The following is a 22006-nucleotide window of genomic DNA, read 5'->3' on the forward strand; positions in this document are numbered from 1 at the left end:
CTGGAGTGTGTGAATCATAGTGCTGTTTATCAGATGGCTGGCAGCTGGGACCCATGCATGTTGCATTCATTGTGCAATGTGCTGTGGTTATGCTTTAAGGTAATTATGTGCAATAATGTCTGCTGACTCGAAAGAAAGTACATTGAAATTTATTGATGATTACAGACAAAAAGATTGTTTGAATACAAATTTGATATGTGATGTCCTGAGCATTAAGTATTCTATAAAAAGTCTCTGACCACATTACTGTAAATAATAATTCTCAAAGTAAGAAAATGCAAGAGGAAGAAGAAAAAGAAGAAATAGTTTAAAAATTTATGAAAACTGCAGGCAAATATTCATATAATGCAACTTAATACCACAAGAACTGAGGAGCCTGATATCTGAAGAAAAAGTATGGGATATGTGAAGCTCCTATAAACTGCCAGAAACTGAAATTAAGGAGACTGATGATGCGGATAATACAAAACTGGGAAACACTAACTTCATTCTAGTGTATGCTGTGGTCTGTGACATTCTGGAATTTGTTAAGTCCGAGAGTGTTAATCTAGGTATAATCTTTTTTGACTGAAGTTGTGTAACAGCTTTTATAAAATAAAATTCAAATCATGTATTTAAAGTCAATTAAATTTCACACAATGACTGAGAATGTCCTGTAAGTATTTCTCAGTTTCTGGAATAATCACTGACATGATTTGTTTCAAAATGTGAAATAAGCAGCTCAAACTGATATATAAGTTTGGTAAATAAATTGCCAGTAACCAGCTGACAACATATTACTGACAGCCTCTATCACTGCAGTTTCCCAAGCAGAAAATGTAAAATCTGGTTGTGATCTTTGAAATCAAACAAAACATTGCAGTCACTTCGTATATCTCATATCTCTTATTATTCACATATTTTTCACCCATATTCACCTTAGTGTTTTCTTTTTCTGTCACCTTTCATCACAATAAATGCAGCACAAACTGCCGAGCAAAGGAGGGGATACATAGCAGATTGCTTGAGCAGTGAGGCTGTGTGTGGACACAAGAACACATGTGTACTTGCATTATTTCAACTAATTTTTGTGAATGCAGTTTTCTTCCTGTGCATCATCAATTGTGTACAAGAAAAGGGCCATCATGAAGACATACCTTTAGGGTCACGATCTCAACAACAGAGATCTAGATAGAGCCCTTAAAAGTGTCTACTTCAAACCCTCTTAGACCACTCCATAATGTTACGTATTTATGAGGAACCATTAACATGAAACTGTAGCAGTTAAACTTAATGAACAGCACAATGACAGCTACAGATATCAAAAGACTGTAGGAGGGACTGAGAGTGGACTCAGTATGCCTCCAAGAACTTCACATCCATGCTAGACAATTGAAGTGTATTTGCTAGGGTCATCACAGGGTAGCCTAAAGCCTTCACAGTAGTTGTAGTAAGCAATCTGAATTGGACTATCCTGAAGGTTTGCAATCTTTGACCAACACACACAGTCACACTTGAAGTAGCAGGGGGTCATGGTATGTTGACACTATCATTGGTGTATGCTCAGTTCTAACACGAAGTATGAAATTATCTAGAGGATATTGGTAGAGCTGCTGGCAATGATATGAGGCACAGTTTACTAATAATGTCAAATATAAATGCATGATCAGTGTCCTGGCACTGTGATCACAATGAAGAATATGGAAGATTGGTACAAGGTATGCTAGAAGAAAATAATGATCTGTACATTTGGAAATAGATCTGGTCAAGCACCAGCCTATGAACTCAGGGCAGGTGAGTAAAGCAACATCAATATTACTGTTTGGAAGGGTTGCATGAGTACAGCAATTGGTTGGCGTTACAAGGGCTTATTTCAACTAATTCTTGTGCATGTGCTTTTGTTTCCATGTGTCAGCAATTGTGCACGAGGAAAGAGCCATTGTGTGGACATACCTTTATGGACAGGATCTCAAGAATTGTATGGTACGTAATTCTAAATTAAGACAGTGCCACTAGGTACACTGTGTCAAAGACGTGAGGCACTAATGTGGAAGCTGAAAAAGGCTGATCAACTCTGAATGTGTCAGTTAACATCAGAAGGCAGTGTGGACTACAAAATTCATATCCTTATGCAAGAATTACTGGTGGAGCAGAGGAGGTTGATTCCACCAATAAAACAGCAAAATGAGAAGACTACCACATGGACTCTGCAGCTAACAAAACTAACAAGGTAAATGAGAACTGCTAGAACAGTGTACCTATGTGCCATTCTGGTGGTGGATGGACAACAGAGGCTAGAACAGTAAAGAATAATTAAAGACCACAACAAAACAGTGCTGTCCAAACAAGAAGAGACTCCGGGGAAAAGTATTTGCACATTCCATTTTCGTCAAAACATCTATGGTATTGGCTATGCTATGGATAAGTGACATCAGTTCCTCAAGGGGATGGTGGGATACAGCAAAATATCTGCTGCACAAACTCCTCTCTGATGATGACCCAGTTACAGATAAACAAGAATGAACACAATAAGGGCCATACTAGATCAGATTATAACACTGATACAGTAACTTACTTTTACATGCAAGAGTATATTGCAGCGGTTCTGATCAAATTAAAGAAGGAAAAACACATAGGCCTGAAAGTATCCACTTCCTTAACATTTAGATTAGATTAATACTTGTTCCATAGATAATGAATACGACACTTCGTAATGATGTGGAACGTGTCAGTTTAATAAAAGATGTCTGTACAAGATACACTCCTGGAAATTGAAATAAGAACACCGTGAATTCATTGTCCCAGGAAGGGGAAACTTTATTGACACATTCCTGGGGTCAGATACATCACGTGATCAAACTGACAGAACCACAGGCACATAGACACAGGCAACAGAGCATGCACAATGTCGACACTAGTACAGTGTATATCCACCTTTCGCAGCAATGCAGGCTGCTATTCTCCCATGGAGACGATCGTAGAGATGCTGGATGTAGTCCTGTGGAACGGCTTGCCATGCCATTTCCACCTGGCGCCTCAGTTGGACCAGCGTTCGTGCTGGACGTGCAGACCGCGTGAGACGACGCTTCATCCAGTCCCAAACATGCTCAATGGGGGACAGATCCAGAGATCTTGCTGGCCGGGGTAGTTGACTTACACCTTCTAGAGCACGTTGGGTGGCACGGGATACATGCGGACGTGCATTGTCCTGTTGGAACAGCAAGTTCCCTTGCCGGTCTAGGAATGGTAGAACGATGGGTTCGATGACGGTTTGGATGTACCGTGCACTATTCAGTGTCCCCTCGACGATCACCAGTGGTGTACGGTCAGTGTAGGAGATCGCTCCCCACACCATGATGCCGGGTGTTGGCCCTGTGTGCCTCGGTCGTATGCAGTCCTGATTGTGGCGCTCACCTGCACGGCGCCAAACACGCATACGACCATCATTGGCACCAAGGCAGAAGCGACTCTCATCGCTGAAGACGACACGTCTCCATTCGTCCCTCCATTCACGCCTGTCGCGACACCACTGGAGGCGGGCTGCACGATGTTGGGGTGTGAGCGGAAGACGGCCTAACGGTGTGCGGGACCGTAGCTTCATGGAGATGGTTGCGAATGGTCCTCGCCGATACCCCAGGAGCAACAGTGTCCCTAATTTGCTGGGAAGTGGCGGTGCGGTCCCCTACGGCACTGCGTAGGATCCTACGGTCTTGGCGTGCATCCGTGCGTCGCTGCGGTCCGGTCCCAGGTCGACGGGCACGTGCACCTTCCGCCGACCACTGGCGACAACATCGATGTACTGTGGAGACCTCACGCCCCACGTGTTGAGCAATTCGGTGGTATGTCCACCCGGCCTCCCGCATGCCCACTATACGCCCTCGCTCAAACTCCGTCAACTGCACATACGGTTCACGTCCACGCTGTCGCGGCATGCTACCAGTGTTAAAGACTGCGATGGAGCTCCGTATGCCACGGCAAACTGGCTGAGACTGACGGCGGCGGTGCACAAATGCTGCGCAGCTAGTGCCATTCGACGGCCAACACCGCGGTTCCTGGTGTGTCCGCTGTGCCGTGCGTGTGATCATTGGTTGTACAGCCCTCTCGCAGTGTCCGGAGCAAGTATGGTGGGTCTGACACACCGGTGTCAATGTGTTCTTTTTTCCATTTCCAGGAGTGTATTACATTACACAAAATATTGCATGACACTAATGTTTAAGTTGCCTTTTTTTTTTTTTTTTTTTTTTTTTTTTTTTTTTTTTTTTTTTTTTTTTTTTTTTTTTTCCCTTCCCCCTTAATTTATATCTAAAAATTCAGCCAATGAGTAGGAGAAGTTGTCATCTAGAAATTCTTTAAATTTATTTTTAAATGTTAGTTGGCTATCTGTCAGGCTTTTGATGCTGTTTGGTAGGTGACCAAAGACTTTTGTGGCAGCATAATTTACCCCTTTCTGTGCCAAAGTCAGATTTAACCCTGCATAGTGAAGATCATCCTTTCTCCTGGTGTTTTAGCTATGCACACTGCTATTGCTTTTGAACTGGGCTGGATTATTAACAACAAATTTCATAAGTGAATATATATACTGTGAGGTTACTGTGAGGATCCCTAGATCCTCAAATAGATGTCTGCAGGATGACCGTGGGTGGGCTCCAGCAATTATTCTGATTACAGGTTTTTGAGCAATGAATACTTTTCTACTCAACGATGAATTACCCCAGAATATGATGCCATACGAAAGCAGTTAAACTAAATTAAATGTTGTGACGGGTGACGGGGGGAGGGAGCTAGTATCTGAATGATAGAGGACCAAGTATCAGTATTACGAAAAAAAACCAGAGACCAGAACCTCTCAGAATATAAGTCCTACTGGCCTACTAGCCTTGTAAATATCCTTGTTAAGGTCCAGGAACATCTGTGTGAGCAACTCCAAGCACACAGGAAGCTTCCTGGACTTAGCCAGTGTCAATTTGGTTTCAGACAGGATAGACTGATAGACATGAGGCACTCGACATTTTTTTTTTTTTTTTTTTCATCAGTCTACTGACTGGTTTGATGCGGCCCACCACGAATTCCTTTCCTGTGATTACAGTGCACAAAACTACCTACACTGACTTAGTACATGTCATGGGATAGTGGGACACAGACAGCACGGGTGTATTGTATGCACATCACATGCTCCCTGTATCAGATGCAATTGTATAAGAGACCTTCTGAGAACAAACTCCAATTAAAAAATTGGATGGTAACTAACCTCGCATAAGAAATGGGACAATATTGATAAGAGCCAATAAGTTTAATCTCTCTTCCTGAACATCTGGGGAAAGGCTGAAAATGTACCATAACCAATCCTAATTGGAACATGGTACATCTTTTGACAGGACATGATACTTATTACAATCATCTTGAATGACTCAAGCTCAGACAGAGATATCGGAAAATGGGGAGATGAAGGAACTTCATAACATATTGTTTTCCACTGTACACTATTTAACACCACTAGACAGAACATTGCTTTGCATGTGATCTATACATGACTGCAACAGACCTTGAAGACTGGTGCATAATTAATTACCTAGTGACAAAAATTTCAAACAGACTGCTAGTAAAATACAAGGAAATTTGTCATTGTGGTTTTCCCAGGGTGTGACAGATGCAAAATAGGGAGTATGGTGCTACAGTGAGCACAAGTGAAGAGGAAGTGTCACACAGTGTAAGTGAAGTGTTCAGTGATGATGTTTTGTGTGTGTGGAGATCATACCTTGAAGTGTTGTTGGCACACCTGGCACAGGTCAAACACTTGGCTTTAGATAACTACTAACATTATGTTAGTGTTATAGTTGTAGTAACAGTAGCTGTAGGATAACTGTGATGGAAAATTCCACTCTAACTTTATAATGCAGCATAATATTTATCATTAGTTCAAACAACGGCTCTGTAGAGCAGCAAAGGCTCTACATCTTTAGAACTATATTGAAGTGAACAAAAACAGAATGTAGGCAACTTGCTATGGGGAGTAGACTTGACATAAATTCCAAGGCCACAACAAACAGTTGCTGCAATCAGGACTTAACTGACATCTCTTCCTGTTTTCTATTATTTCTTTTTTCTTCTTATCTTTTAGTTAGATTTCTTCAACTTCATTCACAGCTTATATCTTTTAAATTAAGTAGTAATCACTGTGCAAACCACTAGTAGGACCGTTATTCTTTGTGCTATTGTTGTATATTCAAACCACATTGTACATACAAATTGTGATAGAATGCCACTATCACATATGATTTTATTATTTTAATCATGATTGTTAGTTGTGTCATTAATGCATGTATAGTCCATCATAGTATCTGGATTGTGAACTCACAGGAAAGTAAATAAATAAACAATAAAATAAAAGGGTGAGCTGTTCCACTTCTGCCTCAATCAATCTTTTCATGCAAACCTATTTTTCCCTCGACAACCATATGACACTATCCTACTGTGCACTGCTTTTCAGCACAAAACATGTAGAACATCAAGTGGTGATCCTCCACCACTGTGTCTATGCATCCTGCCAGTATTTCAATGTAGCCATTGAGAGATGACCACAATGAAAGCTTTAGCCAAGCACCATCTACATCAACATCCATACTTCGCAAGCCACCTGACGGTGTGTGGCGGAAGATACTTTGTGTACCTCTATCGGTTCTCCCTTCTATTCCAGTCTCATATTGTTCATGGAAAGAAATGTTGTCAGTATGCCTCTGTGTGGGCTCTAATCTCTCTGATTTTATCCTCATGGTCTCTTCGCGAGATATACGTAGGAGGGAGTAATATACTCGGTGAAGGTATGCTCTCGAAACTTCAACAAAAGCCCGTACCGAGCTACTGAGCGTCTCTCTTGCAGAGTCTTCCACTGGAGTTTATCTATCATCTCCATAATGCTTTCGTGATTACTAAATGATCCTGTAAAGAAGCTTGCTGCTCTCTGTTGGATCTTCTCTATCTCTTCTATCAACCCTATATGGAACAGATCCCACACCACAGAGCACTATTCAAGCAGTGGGAGAACAAGTATACTGTAACCTACTTCCTTTGTTTTTGGATTGCATTTCCTTAGGATTCGTCCAATGAATCTCAATCTGGCATCTGCTTTACCAACGATTAATTTGATATGGTCATTCCATTTTAAATCACTTCTCATGGCTACCCCCAGATAATTTATGGAATTAACTGCTTTCAGTTGCTGACCTGCTATAATGTAGCTAAATGATAACGGATCTTTCTTTCTATGTATTCGCAGCACATTACACTTGTCTACATTGAAATTCAATTGCCATTCCCTGCACCATGCATCAATTTGTTGCAGATCCTCCTGCATTTCAGTACAATTTTCCATTGTTACAACCTCTCGATATACTACAGCATCATCGGCAAAAAGCCTCAGTGAACTTCCGATGTTATCCACAAGGTCATTTATATATATTGTGAATAGCAACATCCCTATGACACTCCCCTGCGGCACACCTGAAATTGCTCTTACTTCGGAAGACTTCTCTCCATTGAGAATGACACGCTGCATTCTGTTATCTAGGAACTCTTCAATCCAATCACACAATTGGTCTGATAGTCCATATGCTCTTACTTTGTTCATCAAACGACTGTGGGGAACTGTATCAAACACCTTGTGGAAGTCAAGAAACACAACATCTATCTGGGAACCTGTGCCTATGGCCCTCTGAGTCTCGTGGACGAATAGTTCGAGCTGGGTTTCACACAATCGTCTTTTTCAAAACCCATGCTGATTCCTACAGAGTAGATTTGTAGTCTCCAGAAAAGTCATTATACTCGAACATAATACGTGTTCCAAAATTCTACAACTGATTGACGTTAGAGATATAGGTCTATAGTTCTGCACATCTGTTCGACGTCCCTTCTTGAAAATGAGGATGACCTGTGCCCTTTTCCAATCTTTTGGAATGCTACGCTCTTCTAGAGACCTACGGCACACCGCTGCAAGAAGGGGGGCAAGTTCCTACGCGTACTCTGTAAAAAATCAAACTGGTCCCCATTAGGTGCAGTGGCCTTTCCTCTTTTGAGCGATTTTAATTGTTTTTCTGTCCCTCTGTCATCTATTTTGATATCTACCATTTTGTCATCTGTGCAACAATCTAGAAAAGGAACTACAGTGCAGTCTTCCTCTGTGAAACTGCTTTGGAAAAAGACATTTAATATTTCGGCCTTTAGTCTGTCATCCTCTGTTTCAGTACCATTTTGGTCACAGAGTGTCTGGACATTTTGTTTTGATCCACCTACCACTTTAACATACGACCAAAATTTCTTAGGATTTTATGCCAAGTCAGTACATAGAACTTTACTTTCGAATTCATTGAACACCTCTCGCATAGCCCTCCTCAAACTACATTTTGCTTCGTGTAATTTTTGTTTGTCTGCAAGGCTTTGGCTATGTTTATGTTTGCTGTGAAGTTCACTTTTCTTCCGTAGCAGTTTTCTAACTCGGTTGTTGTACCACGGTGGCTCTTTTCCATCTCTTACGATCTTGCTTGGCACATACTCATCTAATGCATATTGTACGATTGTTTTGAACTTTGTCCACTGATCCTCAACACTATATGTACTTGAGACAAAACTTTTGCGTTGAGCTGTCAAGTACTCTGAAATCTGCTTTTTATCACTTTTGCTAAACAGAAAAATCTTCCTACCTTTATTTATATTTCTATTTACGCCTGAAATCATCGATGCAGTAACCGCTTTATGATCGCTGATTCCCTGTTCTGTGTTAACTGTTTCAAATAATTCGGGTCTGCTTGTCACCAAAAGGTCAAATATGTTATCGCCATTAGTTGGTTCTCTGTTTAACTGCTCAAGGTAGTTTTCAGATAATGCACTCAAAAAAATTTCACTGGATTCTTTGTCCCTGCCACCTGTTATAAACGTTTGAGTCTCCCAATCTATATCTGGTAAATTAAAATCTCCACCCAGAACTATAACATGGTTGGGAAATCTACTCGAAATATTTTCCAAATTTTCCTTCCAGTGCTCTGCCACAACAGCTGCTGAGCCAGGGGGCCTATAAGACATCCAATTACCATGTTTGAGCCTGCTTTAACCGTGACCTTCACCCAAATTATTTCACATTTCGAATCTCCATCAATTTCCTTCGATACTATTGCACTTTTTATCACTATAAACATGCCTCCCCCTTCAGTGTCCAGCCTGCCTCTGTGGTATACATTCCAATCTGAGTTTAGAATTTCATTACTGTTTACATCTGGTTTCAGCCAACTTTCTGTCCCTAGTACTATGTGGGCATTGTGACCGTTTATTAATGAGAGCAGTTCTGTGACCTTTCTGTAGACACTCCTGCAGTTTATTATTACCACATTAATATTGTTATTCCCTGTTGCGTTTTGCCTACTACTACCTTGTCACATCTCAGGAGGCGTCTTGCATAGTGGTCAGGAATAGACACCAAGACAGAATGCCCAGAGAGCACAACAGAGCAGGTTGTATCCCCACAGCCCTCCTCAGCTTCGGCCAACCCTATCAGTCCAAGAGGCACCTTGCAGCTTGGCTATGTGGGGCCATTCTCTACAAAAGGTGACTTATCAAGGTGAATAGGTCATCAAAGTTTCCTTTTGTCATCTGCAAGAAGTTTGGCAAGCCATAGGCCACAATCTTACAAGTGACACAGATGATCATTATCAAAGGCCCTCCTTGAACTTCCAAGATCCAAACCTGGCAACAGTCTATGTCAAGCAAAATTTTGCAAAATCTGTCCCCAAAAGCAATAGAGACCACATGAGACTAAGAATCTAATGGTGAATGAGAGAATGATATGGACATTCAAGGCATCCATGCATACATTTTCCAAACTGTTAAATCAAACTAATTTTTATCTTTTGTTGTGGTACAAGGAGCCATATTAGAAATTGCTCTAATTCTGTTTTTGAGTACACATAGAATGCTGTTAATCGGACACTTCAACCTGGTGGAAATCCTCCACCTAATTCAGACAGCACCTCAAGTTTTCAGTCAGTACTACCACATCTTATACAGTTCCAGACTGGGTCCATACATTCAGGTGCACAACGGGATCTACACTCAAATCATGGTCCATCTTTCCAGCTGCCATACATTCATGATCTCCACTGAGAGAGGACAACTTCACCAGTTGAAACAAAAGGTTACATTTCAACAACTGCCACATTCAACTACTCATTACCATGGGGAGACCAGACTCCACAGCCAACATCCTATACCTTCAGACCTCTAGCAGCACCAGAGGATGTGGTGTTGTCCACTTGGCTACAACAATCCATGCTCTGTACAAGACTCAGTCCCATTCCTGATGTCACAGGCTGCCATCAAGGAAGGTTACATAGAGATTCGCTCCTCAACTACTATAGCATCACCGATGCCCATGTACATTGTAAAATAACTTTGTCAAAGATCTTTTATAAAAATATGTTTAATAAAATATTCAACAGTGTATAGGGAAGCTTTACGATATCTTTTATAAAATTTAGAGTGTGATCTTCACTTTTATAAGACAATTATCACAGATCTTTGACAGTATAATACTGGCACAGGCAAGCTAAGCATTTCCCATAGCATATTATAAGCATTAAAGTCTCCTGCAAGTAGGAGTAGCTGACGGAGTTGTGAAGTAAAGTCTGAGTGAGCCTCTATTGAGAGCTTCATTGCATAACATTACTTGGAATGAACAATTTTATGGCAACTGCTTGAACAACTATCAGGAGAGGGAAGGGAATGAAATTTTATTTGTAATTCAAATAGGTGGGCACTGTCCATTTATCCCTGTCTCCACTGAGGCATCCTTTCATTGGAGCTACATACAATGAGAATAGAAACATTCAAACATTTAAATTGCTTCATGTGTAGGCTTAAGTACAGTGGCATGGACTGCACTAACAATTTCATTCCCTCCATATGTGCACTGATACTATGCACTTTCCACTGAAAGATTTCTTTTCTTAGATTTGGAAAATCCAGGTCAGATTATAGTATGCATTAGTCATCCTTAGTTCTTGGAATGTTGTTTGTGTCTCATAGCATGTGTGAATATACTACATATCTCATGCTTTACCTGACCTTCACATCACACAGTGGTGTGCCTGAATTTCTGGCACTTTCAGTACTCAGTTGATCATGGAGATTGGAATTATGGTGATACTTTCAGTATGAGAAATAAAGCTTTTACATAATTTTCCTAACTGTTAAATCAAACTAAGTTTTATCTTCTACTGTGAAGAATTTTGACAGAAAATTCATTGTGCAACTGTAAAGTAATGGAATACTGTGCCCCACACTGAATACAGTCAGTGATATTAATGCAGTCACAGAGTACATTGAATATTTCAGAGATTATACAACACCATATGGTGGTATCATCAACACACAAACCATGGCATCTGTTGCCATGCTGCTGCAGAGCACATGTCACTGTACCAGTGGTAGCACTAGTCATTCATTGAAGTTGTGTAAATTCTGCTTTCTGACTTTGTTGGTAGCGGAGTAAACTATATTGATTATTCATGCATTACACTATTTGTAGTGCCTTCACTCACAAAAACAACACATACAAAAAAATTCTTTGCATCAATGTCTGTTAAAATTGCCTAAAAAAGTAAGTCACTGTAACACACAGTGAACTCCAATGGGAACAAATTTTCCACTGCAAACAAAATATCATTGCCAAGTGGATCAGATCATATTGGATAATGAAGGTACACAATTAGAACAAATATATCTTATACTAATACATTTGAATACTACTTAGTAAGCTGTAGCTACAATAGTGACATATTTCAACACAGATGTGAGCTGCATCTAAAGTGTGATGACATTAACAGAACTGTCCACACCAAGTATAAACCAGAAACAAAACACATAAGTAGTTACCATATGGACTATATTACTACTGATACCTTTATTATCCATATTTGATGCACCCACTCATAAAAAAATTGATCTGTGTAATAGACTGCTTGTGAAAATGGGCAGAGCCCAACACTAGTCAGCCAATAAATAATTAGCAGATTTTCTGGAAACAGTCAAAATGTCTTTTTTTCAATATTTGAGAGCTGCAAGATGCAACTTCCCTAAAACCTTTATAAGTGTAATATAAATGCAAAGCTGACGTGTTCTGCAACATTGCAGGTGGTCACAGTTATGACCTATGGATCAAGCAAATAACTAACTTCACCTCATCACACAATGTTGTATGCTTTAAGAACATTTACACTACTGTCATAACCCTGGCAGTTATGTTAAAATCTCAGTTCTGTGAGGCACATAATGCTCATCATTCCAGACAGTGGTTACTGAAGCAAACCCAGATGTTACAGTAATAAGAGCACTTAAGTCTCTCAGCTTCTTGTATCCTGGAGTAAGAGAAACCATTACAAACTAGCACAATATGTATACCAAAATTTCCAAATGTAGGAATGCCCAGGGGATCTCACTGGCTCAGTCCTGTAACTGTCTCATCATATAGGCATTGTACCATTGTGGTTAGAGTGATAGATGAGCAGTGATACTTGCTAGTTATGAACAGTCTCACCCCCCCCCCCCCCCCAGCCGGCCTGTGTGGCCGAGTGGTTCTAGGCGCTTCAGCTGGAACCGCCCGACCGCTAGGGTCGCAGGTTCGAATCCTGCCTCGGGCATGGATGTGTGTGATGTCCTTAGGTTAGTTAGGTTTAAGTAGTTCTAAGTTCTAGGGGACTAATGACCTCAGCAGTTGAGTCCCATAGTGCTCAGAGCCATTTGAACTCCCCCCCCCCCCACACACACACACACACACCTGACAGAGAGAGGGAGAGGGAGGGAGAGAGAGAGAGAGAGAGAGAGAGAGAGAGAGAGAGAGAGGGGGGGGGGGGGGGAGATTGGAAAATGCAATGTATATTCTTTTGCAGAAACATGCACAAAATGTCTATCTTGTTTGTGCAAGGACTTTAGTTCTGAACTTATTTGTGTTTCATTGTAGTATGGAAGCCTCCTATCAGTGACACTATATCTTCCCCCCCCCCCCCCCCCCCCCCCTCCCGTTTCACTCACTCTTTGTACTCAATTGATTATGTAAATTTATAATCAACTTATCAACTTGGTAGCTGACCATGACTGTACTCAGCAGGAAGCACAGGGCACAGCCACCCCACCCCCTCATAATAAATATTATCTTCGTAAACCAAATTCAGATACTGTTGCACAATGAAGATAGATATATCAATTCTGTACAAGTTTGTAGAAAGGCAGAACTGACTACTAATATGTTTACCAAGAAAAATTTATTGTGAAATATCGAAAGCATTTCACCATTCACTGGGCAACCACTATGTGCGCCCCCTCCCTAGCTGAGGTCCTGGGTACACTTTGTCACTGACTCTATAAAGTACAAATAGCTCTTGAATTGTAACATTCATAAGAGAGAAACGGTCACTAGAAGATGGCATGATCTGTATTGTCACACGATAAGTTAAGATGTACCTCATTATGAATTACGAGGCAATAAGGTACGTAAGAAGAGGATAAACATATATAATCTAATGGAGATAATGGGAGTCATTTCTAAGAACCTTCACTAATATCCTAGATTACCTGAAAGCCCAGGGGGCAGTGCAATTCTTCTGATTACAAGACAAAATGGATAACACAGATTTTTAGGTCCCAACAGTAGAAATGGTGGAGGCAGCAGCTCCTCTAGGCCAACTATATCTTGGAATGTAATCTTCCTGTATCATGGTAAATAGATATGGCACACCTATACCTCACAAGGCATCAGCGCCAGAGCTACAAATGCTTCTAGTTCAATGTTTGGAAGCATTTTTCCAATTAAGGCAGCAGAGTCTGTGAGTGTGTGGACACCACTGGATGCATCGTTAGTATTCACAATGTTCTTGGAGTATACATTATAGTTCCTAGTGGAAGGTACGAGGGTTGTTTTTTCAGTAAGGGCCGTTCGCGCGTATAGTCCCGTAGTTCACGCGGACGCCGCAACAAGCCACTGCGCCACTTGCCGGCATCCTTCCCGTTCACACTGCTGCAAGTTGCAGCTCTGTAGCTGACGTGTACGCATTGCTGTGCTACTTTATAATGTTTACGATTATTGAATCATCCGCCGCGTGTGAGATACAGTCAGTGATACGTTTTTTGACCACGAGAAGTCTATCAGCTGCAGAAATTCATCATCAGTTAACAGAAGTTTATGGCTTGAATGCAATGAGTGAAGGTAAAATGCGTCAATGGGTTAGAGAGTTTAAAAATGGCTGTCAAAACGTCCATGACGAAGAAAACTCAGGCCAGCCCTCGTGATCACTGATGATTTGGTGGCTGCAGTCGAAACAAAGATTCGTGAGGACAGAAAATTCACAATTTCCACTCTTTCTTTGGAATTTCCACAAGTTTCAAGATCGGTTTTGTGTAAAATTGTGTCTGAAAATCTAAACTTTAAGAAACCATGTTCTCGGTGGGTACCCACACTCCTCACAGAGGACCACAAAGGGAAGAGATGTGCCACTTCATTGGACTTTTTTATTCGTTACGAGGAAGAAGGGGATGACACGTTGAGTCAAATTGTCACTGGAGATGAAACATGGGTATCCCATATCACTCCGGAAAGCAAGTGACAATCAATGGAATGGCGACACACAACCTCACCCGTCAAGGTCAAAGCCAAACAGACGCTGTCAAAGCGCAAGATTATGGCAACTGTGTTCTGGGACCGGCGCGGTGTTTTGCTAGTGGACTTTATGCCATGAGGAACGACAATCAACTCAGATGCCTACTGTGCAACTCTAAAGAAGCTCCACAGAGCAATTCAAAACAAAAGGCGTGGCACGCTGACAAAAGGAGTTTTGCTCCTGCACGATAATGCTAGGCCTCACACCTCTCAAAAGACTCAGGATTTGATTGATTCTTTTGGCTGGGAAGTTTTAGACCATCCACCATACAGCCCCGACCTTGCTCCTAGCGATTTTCACCTTTTCCGGTACCTGAAACACCATCTTGGCGGGCAGCGCTTCAATGACGACGATGAAGTGAAAGTGGCCGTGAACTCTTGGCTTTCGGAGCAGGCGGCCGAATTCTTTGAAGAGGGAATTAAAAACTTAGTTGTACGGTATGACAAGTGCTTAAATAAACAAGGCAACTATGTAGAAAAATAGGTAAAAGTGTGTAGAATCAGAAAATAAAAGTTTTTTTTACAAAACTATTTGTATCTTTTTAAAAAAATAAAAACGGCCCTTACTTAAAAAACAGCCCTCATAGTTACTGGCAAAGCTCAGTCTACACCTACGTCTACTTACATTCTCCGCAAGTCATGAGACATACTAGCAATTGATATACTTGCTGATCAGCTACCTAAAGGGCACGAAGTTCACTGGGATCCTGTCACACCCACAGATATAATAAATACTGTTAGAAAATTTTCAAAATCGAAAAGCATGGACTATTACTGGCTATCTAACTACACAATAAAAAGGACAATACACTTCATTTGCAATCCACTTGCTTTTATTATGAATAAATGCCTAGAAGTTGGAGTTTCCCCTGATCAGCTCAAAATTTCCAAAGTTATACCTATATACAAAAAGCGGAAAAAACACCTCCCTGGAAATGATAGACCAGTGTCTATTGTACCAATCTTTCCCAAAATATTTGAAGCAATTTTCCACAAAGAGCTAAGAAAATCTGGTTTGAAAAGTATGACCTTCTTTGTAATAGATAGCATGGTTTTCGACAAGGGAAAACTACCACCTCTGCAGTCCTTGAAATAGTTGATCAGAGATTAACAGCGTTCGAAAATAAACAAACAGTCTCACTTGAACTTTGTGATCTGAGTAAGGCATTCGATTGTATCCCCTTTGAGATCCTACTAGCCAAACTGAAGTAGTATGGTATAAATAATACAGAGTCAGAAATAATCAAATCTTATCTACATAACAAGAGACAATTTGTGTCAATTCAAAACAGAAACTCTTCCATGAATAATGTCACATCTAGTGTACCTCAGGTACACTGAAAGTTGAGGACAACATACTGGGTTCTATTAATTAAGAAGTCTTCAAGCCAACGACAAATCAACAGGGTATAGTCTTTCAAATTTCTTCTTGAGCTCTTGAAATGCAATGAATATACGAATATATGTTGCGAGTATTACAGAGATGCTTTGCAAACTTAAATGGGTATCCCTGAAGCTGATTGCAGAGTGACTCTACTGCCGCCAATGTACATTTCATGTAAGGACTGCAAAGACGAGGTAAGAGAAATAAGGCTTGAACAGGGGCATACAGATTATTTTTTCCCCTCATTCCATGACTGCAATCATTTTCAAAATGTCATCACATGATGATAACTGCCATTCTAGTTCCACTGCAACATAGCCTTAGAAACTTTTATCGAGTAGGCTTATGGGAGGAATATGAAGAAAAAGAGACATGCTGGGACCATTTTACTGTCTTTCTTATACTGCTCTACTCAGAGGTACCATGTTCACTTTCATTTCCTAACATTCAGGTAAGGTTAGATCAATGGTAGTAGGAGCTGAGGAGAAAAGTTTCATCTTGAATCTTTTCCTTTTTTCCTGGTGTGACTTTGGTGATTCAGGAGCCTTATACTTCTCTGGCTGCACCAATAAGCTGATTTTCAACAGCTCAAAAATTTTGTGGATGATGGAGAAGATATCTTTTCTCTTAAGTGGTTGGTCTCTCTATAATCAATATGACTAGAAAAGATCCCTAACAGTTAAAGTGGTCCTGATGTGGCTGCTACATGCATACATAACAAACAATAATGAAACACAAATTTGTTTACATCTATATGGCAATGTCTCAATACTGTTGCAGTTCTAGATGAGTATGGTTTGCATTCAGTATTGATGACAGTCATTTGCACATTGTGGCTGAAAGCTGGCCATAGTGCAGTCAGGCATCAGTTATTTTGTCTCTCCATATGAAGTACGTAATCAGACTAATGGTTGGTGTTGGAAGCGTAGATGACATCAGTGCAGTTGGGTCAGGTAAAAGTTCGTCACAGTACTAACAAAACTTGATGACATATCAGCAGGCTGGAATCTACCAAATTTTTTCTGATATTATGGTATGATAAATAGTCAAGGGACTTTCATGCCTTCTCGTATTGTGGCATATCAGTGATGAAGAAGAGCAGAGTCTCATAAAATTCATACATACAGAAGATAATTCACAAAGCAGTTTTTGATGTGTTATCCATTCACTGTGCCTGGAGATGGCTCCTGAAAACAGCAGGAGGAGACATACCCACACATTGGACATTTAGAGCACCTCATATGTGAGGAATGCATATGCTTTTATATCACACCGGAATATCACGACCTTGGCCTTCACTGGTAAAACATTCCTTCAAAGGAGGCCATGAAGATTGAGTGTCTACTTCATTACCTTCCAGCCCATGACAAATTCAGCAAATAAAGCGAATAAATTCAGCACTTTAATTCAATGTGCAGTTTTCTGAAAGTCTGTACCACGAAGTCCTGAGATATAGAGCCAGCCATTAAAATTGCAACACCATGAAGGCAGCACGCAACAAATAAAAACTGGTAAGAAGTGTTCTACATACTTTGATATGCAAATATTTCGGCACAGCTATACAGAGTAGGTAGGAGTAACACAATCTACATTCTGCATATAAGGAAATATTACACAGCAAGTCTATCATTCTGAAATCACATTAAAATGTTAGTTGTTTCTGAGAAGGTCATATTATGCCTAGTGTAAGAAGAAATGTCTACTAGTATGTGTTGGAATTCAAATGTGACAGTATCGTGGCCTATTGAGACTACAGTTTATTGTTCCATGAATTTTCTGCTTGGGCTGGTCAGGTTTCCACAACTGTCATACAAATATCAAAAGAATGGATTAAGGAGAACCATCTTCAGCGCCTTACAGGATCTCTATGGCCCGAGATGGAGGACAGACATATTGTTTGCATGACCAAGTAGGATCCTACAGTCACGTCATGTACCTCAAACTAGGACTGACCTTTTTTGGACCAAGACAAGTATCCACATCAACACTGCAATAACATCTGGAGCATCACAGATTGCCAAGCATGGCAACCATCATTGTGGCTTCCTTTGACTTGGCATCAAAGGGAGGTGCAGCAACTATGGTGCATCAAACAACAACACTGGACACAGGATTGACACCACATCATCTTTTCAGGTAAGTCCCAGTTCTGTGTACATCTATATCTACATACATACTCTGAAAGACATAATATGGTGCATGGTGGAGGGTACCCTGTACCACTACTAGTCATTTTCTTTCCTGTTCCCTTTTGCAAATAGAGCAAGGGAAAAACGACTGTCTATATGCCTCTGCACAAGCCCTAAGCTCTCTAATCTGATCTTCATGGTCCTTATGTGAAATGTGTGTTAGTGACAGTAGGACTATTCTTGAGTCAGTCTCAAGTGCTGGTTCTCTAAATTTTCTCAATAGTGCTCCTCGAAAAGAATGTCGCCTTCCCTTCAGTAATTCCTATTTGAGTTCCCGAAGCACCTCCGTAATAAACACATGTTGTTTGAACCTACCAATAACAAATCCAGCAGCTGGCCTCTGAATTACTTCAGTGTCTGCCTTTAATCCGACATCATGCAGATTCCAAACACTCCAACAATGACCAATGATGGGTCATGCTAGTGTCCTGTTTACTGTCTCCTTTACAAAAGAACCACATTTTCCTAAAATTCTCCCAAAAACTGTAATCAATCATTCACCATCCCTCATACAATCCTTACATGCTCATTTCATTTCAATTAGTTTGCAACATTATGCCTAGATATACAATCAACATGTGCTGTACTCGAACATTATGGGTTTGTTTGTCCTACTCATCTGCACTAACTTACATTTTTCTACATTTAGAGCTAGCTACCATTCATCACATCAACTAGAAACTTTGTCCAAGTCGTCTTGTGTCCAGTCAACAAAGGTACCTTCTCCTACATCACAGCATCATCAGCAAACAGCCACAGACTGCTGCTGTCCACCTGTACAACTTGTATCCATGTGTGGAGGCTCCAGGGAGAATGGACATTGCCAGACTGCATTTATCATCATAATACAGGCCCAGTACCTGGTACGACGGTATGGGCTGCCATTGGGTACACAACACAGTAACCTCTGGATCACACAGTTGGTAATTTGGACAGCAGGTGTTGTGTTTCTGATGTGTTAAGACTGGTGGCTGTGCCCTATCTTTAAGGTATCCTTGAGTTTACCTTCAACAAGATTACACATGACCACATGTTACCCGTGCTGTCCTGGCCTACCTTGATAGAAGGGTGTTAGACAGTTGCCCTGTCCAGCATGTTCTTCAAATGTCTCACTCATTGCGAACATGCGATCATGGGTTGCCAAGAGACTGGCATGTCAAAACTTTCCAGCAGCTATAACTGATGAACTCTGGCACATAGATGAAGCAACAAGGAATGATGTTCTGTATTTCTCATTCAATCTCAGTTCAGCTTGATGTCCAGCTGGGTTAGGGATTTGGCACCTCTGTGCAGATAATTTCACATTCAAATTCTTACTACTATACTGTATACACACAATAAGTAACCTTTAATTATTTGCTATACTCTGGATTTTGCAATTTTAATGACCAACAGTGTAGACGAGTCCCTGAATCTTGTGCTTTTATTTATGAGGAATAATCTCAACTGGTACACCTCCAAGACTGTTACTTATCTGACTGAGTACAATTCAACATTTTAATTAACACACATGTTTGTCAGATTTAAAAATCTGCTACTTCCCCATGCTTATCTAAAACCTATTCTTCTTAAGAGACTCTTATTCAGTTCTAGAGCACACCAAATACTGACACTCTGTTTTACTCCACTTCTCCTACCTGGTCTGCTTACTGTAGTGTTGTCAAGGATATGAACACTATGAGCTTATAACTCTCTGCATTGTAAGTTTTGTTACAATCCCGTAAGGCAACATGAAACTTGAGCTTCTCCTAGCATACTGAATATTCAAATAATTCATGGGAATGCAGCCAGGTAAGGGTATCTGACAACCAGCAGTAGTGAATACCCCATCATTTTCAAGGCAAAAATGAAACAAGAGATCACTATGCAAGGCAATTTCAACATTCTGTGGGCAGGGCTAAAGAAATTTGGAAACAGAAAGATGAAGTAAGCAGAAAGACAACACATGCTGAGAACAACTAACATCACCACACAACAAAAGGTAAACAACATCAGACATCGCTGATAGTGAAATATTAGCCAATGATAGGTGAATTAGTAGCACTAACTCTGTTGCTCTTATATTTGACCAGGGAGAGAGCAGAATTCCAACTGAAATGTAAGCAAAAGCCTCCAACACTATTGTTGAGGTAACTTAATAAATTCCCCTCAATAATGGTGAGAACATCATTTCCACTGCTCCATGAAAGCTTGGTTCCCTTCACTGGGGATCGTCCATCCTGATGCCACTCAGTCTGTGAGACCTAACCCACTACGTCAAGCTGTTATCTGGCATGTTAACCGATGTCCTAATTCCCAATGCCTTTGACTAGACAGTGTACATGGAGAGCTCATTCCTCAGGTATCTGCGGTGCAATTTCTGCATTGTCAGGGAGCAACAACCATAAGCATTGCCAAGATTCCGCCTCTTCCTAATATCTTCTGGTACACTGGCTAGCATGCTGGTTATCAGAAGTCAGAATTGACCCATTATGTGAAAGAGTACTTGGGGAGTTGACACACAATGAATGGATTACATGCCATATGTGGCAGGTGCTCCTCACCAGAGAGCCCACAAAACTGTGAAATTTTGAAAACTAAGGGGTTATGACCATGAAACAGACCACAGATGTTTTTAACCAAAAGAGCCAAGTACTGTGTTATCCAAATCAAGCCTTAAGCCTGTCTTTTTCAGTGTTGTATCATCAACTTTGGGAGCTCTCCATGGATATGACAATCCCTGCAATGGTCTTTAGTCACCCCTTACAATAACCCAGGACTAACATGGTCCAATTCTAGCCCCTGTGGGGGATGTGAAGAGAATAATGGCAGTTAAAAATTTCCAAAAATGTGTAGACTATGATAAAGACATATGACTAATGCCATGTTCACTCTAATCACAGCAAAAAAAAAAAAAAAAAAAAAAAATAATAATAATAATATATAATTTTACTTCATAATACATTTATTTACCTCTCAGCATGTACACTGAAGCACCAAAGGAACTGGTACAGCCATGCATATTCAAATAGAGAGAGATGTAAACAGGCAGAATATGGCACTGGAGTCGACAATGCCTATATAAGACAAGTGTCTGGTGCAGTTGTTAGATCAGTTACTGCTACTACAATGGCAAGTTATCAAGACGTAAGTGAGCTTGAACATGGTGTTATAGTTGGGGCATGAGCAATGGGACACAACATGTCCGAGGTAGTGATGAAATGGGGATTTTTCCATATGACCATTTCACAAGTGTACTGTGAATATCAGGAATCTGGTAAAACATCAAATCTCCGACATTGCTGTGGCTGGAAAAAGATCCTGCAAGAACAGCACTAATGACGACTCAAGAGAATCATTCAACATGAGAAAAATGCAACCCTGCTGCAGATTGCAATGCTGAGCCATGAACAAGTATCTGTGTGTGAACCATTCAATGAAACATCACTAATATGGGCTTTCAGAGCTGAAGGCCCACTTGTGTAACCTTGATGAGTGCATGACACAAAGCTGGTGTAGGATGTGTGCAGTTGGAGTGATATGGGACCCATTATATACCTAAATATGATTCTCACACGTGACACATATGTAAGCATCCTGTCTGATCATCTGCATCCATTCAAGTTCATTGTGCATTCTGACAGACTTGGCCAATTCCAGCAGCACAATGTGACACTCCACACATCCAGAATCGCTACAGAGTGGCTCCACGAACACTCTTCTGAGTGTAAACACTTCCACTGGCCACCAAATTCCTCAGACATGAACATTACTGAGCATATC

At 40.8% G+C, this 22006-nt stretch overlaps 1 protein-coding gene across 2 annotated transcripts in view; it reads right to left on the bottom strand.

Moving 5' to 3' along the window:
* Positions 1 to 22006, bottom strand: part of LOC124554940 (inactive hydroxysteroid dehydrogenase-like protein 1) — a 122512-nt gene that overhangs the window by 5475 nt on the left and 95031 nt on the right. The window lies entirely within an intron of this gene.

The sequence above is a fragment of the Schistocerca americana genome, chromosome X, assembly GCF_021461395.2.
Source record: "Schistocerca americana isolate TAMUIC-IGC-003095 chromosome X, iqSchAmer2.1, whole genome shotgun sequence".
Classification (NCBI taxonomy): Eukaryota; Metazoa; Arthropoda; class Insecta; order Orthoptera; family Acrididae; genus Schistocerca; species Schistocerca americana.